Genomic DNA, 3,774 nt, shown 5'->3' with positions numbered 1-3,774 from the left:
TGGTGTCATATGTAGATACATGTGTGCACAGATTCACATTACTGCATACTTCATGAATACACTGCTGTGGCCAGCAGTGTAACATTCAATGCACTGCATTTAATGCAGTTAAAAATGTAATGTCCCTTTAAACAGTTCATATTATTGTTATTATATTGCATAATTATAATGAGTTCATTAGTATAATGAATGCCATTTTTATAAAATGCACTCATTTGCACACTTAATCAGTTCTTTTTGGAAAAACTAGACTGTTTATTTCCTCCCACAGTTTAAACCTTTATAGGTAATGGCGTGATTTTTCTTGCTGATAACTATTAATGAATTATTATTTTTGAAATACAATGCACACTGTCCAGATATTACAAAATGCTCATTATTATATATTCATCAGCTTTCCATGAGGTCATTATGACATTAACGTTACCTCCTGGCTGGGAGCAGCTTCCTGAGCTCACTGAAAAAGTTGGCCAAGACATATTCTCATCTGGGTGCAAAGCCCTGCTCCCTCTGCTTCTCTTCTGGCATCTGCCTGATGGCTGACTTTGGAGATCCCCTGACTTTCCCTGTAGCGCCATCATGAGGTCGACATTAGTGGTTTTGAGTTTCTTAACAGCTAGGCCTTGGATAGACTGACATGAAATTTGTTCAATAGTCCCTTGGGTTGTGCCTGCAAAACTAATGACATTCACTTCAGCCTCAGCTGTATTTTGTTAGTTCTGATTAGCATATGTTAGCATGCTACTCTGCTGACCTAACATGGTACACATTATACCTGCTTAGCCTCAGTATGTTAGTATTATTACTGGGAGTCTGTTAGCATGGTGACATTAGCATTAATCTTCAAGCATCACAGACCTGCTAACATCACTGTAGTTTATTTAAAAATATTCATGACATTATTTAACAGCAAAAGACATTCTTCCCTGTAACTCTAGTCACATAATACAATTTCATCATACTGATTTGCCGTAGCCAGTTGGTGAGCAGGTCGTGTGTACAGGTCTATTAGCTGCCTCTTTACCTGTGACTGATGCTGTTTGAGCTGCTCCGTCCAACAAACAGGTTGCTGGCCCATCGACAGCAGTCGTGCAATTAGGGAGACGGTTCCCATGACGACCTGGCTGAACAGCTCACTTATGACCTTTAGTAGACATGGTTGTAATTGCATTAAATTACACTGCATCTTATCACTGTCTCCTTTCATGAGTCATTTCCCATGTAGTTGCTGTGGCATGAATATCATCCAGCAGGCCTGCTGTGGGGAGCCGTGAGGAGCCACATGCAAATCAACTGTCACAGCTTGTTCATGCTCTGACAGCATGGAGGAAGATACTTACTCATTCTGGATTTCATAGTTTTTAATTTTTAATCTAGTGTATTTGCTGTATGTAGACATCAATAGCTTTTAAATTTCATGCGGCATATTCTTAACATGAACTGAACTTGGTCTCACAATTCATTAAGGCCCTTTTCTCACGCACGGTGGATCTTACTTCAGCCCAAAAGGAAAAGGAGAGGATTTGGGATTTGGGAGGAATTTGTGCGCGCACATACATACACATTGTTTTGGACTGCCTGCATTCTTTTATTTTCACGCATCTTTCTCCTCTACCCACACATGTTCTCTCTCTGGCTCGTCTCTTCCCTCGGCCTTTATGTGATCATGTTGCTTGGTAACTGCAGAAGAATGATGAGAAGTGTAGGATGTGTTCGGGTGCCTCCTGTGTGATGTGTCTTCAGATCAGCTGTAAGGAATACGCTGCAGTATGTAACTCTGCTGAATGACATTCACCATAAAGTATTTTAGTTGAGATTTCAGGTGATTTAGAAGAAATTCTCCTGTGGGTGCTACTTGAACTTGTATCATCACTTTTCATTTGTATCTTTTGGGGCAGTAAATTTGTGCGTTTGCTAAAAATAATGAATGAAAATGAAAAAAATCTTGGCAGTAATGACCTTTCTTTCTTTTAAAACATTTGTAGAGCTGTTATAGAGCAAGGCACCTAATCCTTAATCTCTGAGCATGGAACAGACACTGGTTTTAACATGTATGCATATTTTTAGCAAACATCTTACTTGAAAAGTGTTTTTTTTTTAACAGAAATGTAAAATAAATCTAAGCAAATTATCATTATTCTGTTCTCTTTATGACAGTTTGCTTAAAGCATGCAAACTCAAAGCAAAATCTGTGTATTTAAAGTCTCAAAGCCTCAATTTCTGCAGCGGTTCCCTTGACAATTCATCTATCAATAACAGTGGGCACATTAATTTCAGGGGATATTATTACAGGGAAGGAGTCGCCACATTACATCTGAGGTGGAGTGGGAGTAAAAGTTCAACCAACACTGGGATGCAATATTATGAAGTTATTGTTGCCATGACTGCCAATACACTGCCTGTAATCTCACCATAAATCAAAAAGTGAGATGTTAAATGACTCCAGGAGAGACTTGCGCACATAGAATGGATGCAGGACGGGATATTAAATCATCTTTTATCAGGATCTGCTTTGATTAATTAACAGGTTGAATGATTAAATATATCAGTTAAAGTTCACACGTGCAGTATCTCCCTCATTGGAGGAGCCCCGACAGCGGAAAAGAGAAAACTGTGTTAATGTCAGCAGCAGATGCCTTTATCACAACATTTGTAATGTTCAGTGAACACAGCAATTACTCTCAGTCGTATGAAAAATCTTTGTAGTATTTTCCCACAGGCTGTTTGCTCTTTAAAAATCACCGACTTGGTGGAAAAACTGCCTCTTTATCTCCATCTCAAGAAACTGCAAAGATTTCCTCACTCGATGGCAGTATACTAACTCATATCTGACTCATTACAGCATCTTTAGAAAAAAGGTCACGGCATGGTTGCTAATGACAACCTGCAAGACTGCTGCTCTACTCCAATCATTTGTGTGTGTGTGTGTGTGTGTGTGTTTCCCAGCGGCTCCCTCATTTGTAAGGATCAGTCGCCCCCTGCTGTTTTCTCACATTCTTTGACTTTTATGAATTTGTGAGGTTGCCATGCCAACCAGAGAGGGACATGTCTGAAGTCAGGAAGTAAATTTAGCATCCACCTGTGATCATGGAAATCAAATCAGCCATTTACATGTTATTGTAAAACTATGTGTAAGTGGCTTAATAACTTTACAATTTAGGGTGATGATGAACTAATTAGACAGTGTCATTAATTGGTAATAATTATGGGCTCGTAATTTGCAGTTTTATGAGTACATGCTGCTGTAACTAGCCTTTGTGGTCTCTTGGGGGCAGCAACAACAGACCTCCAAACACTGGCATATTATCACCTTCTAAGTTAATATGATGAACCTTTCAGAAAACCAGCTGCCTAATAAGACCTCAAACAGACACTGAAGAAAATAAGCATTCATTCAAAGTTGTGTTTCTGTCCACCAAGTGAATGTAAGCTCAGTTTTCACTCTCCTTTTAACTCTAAATGCTCCTCTGATGTCACAGTATGTTCATTAGCAAGCTCATTACTGTATCTGCTGGTACAGGTAGCAGGTAGTAGGTTTCTGGAGTGATTCTTTGTAAACAGTTAGCTGCATCAACGAAAACAAAAACAAACAAGACAAAACAAACAAAAAACATTTGAGAGTAAATCAAAGCAAATGTAGTTAAAAATGAAAACATTATACTGCTATTAAACCATAAAACTAAGGGAGCTTTACTATACTTGAGTACTTTCTGTAACTGAAACTAGATTTAATGTGATATGATTTCGATAATTTCTAAAAACGAGTCATAGCTG

Source organism: Scatophagus argus, chromosome 6 (genome assembly GCF_020382885.2).
Source record: "Scatophagus argus isolate fScaArg1 chromosome 6, fScaArg1.pri, whole genome shotgun sequence".
Lineage (NCBI taxonomy): Eukaryota > Metazoa > Chordata > Actinopteri > Scatophagidae > Scatophagus > Scatophagus argus.
This window is presented reverse-complemented; position numbering follows the sequence as displayed.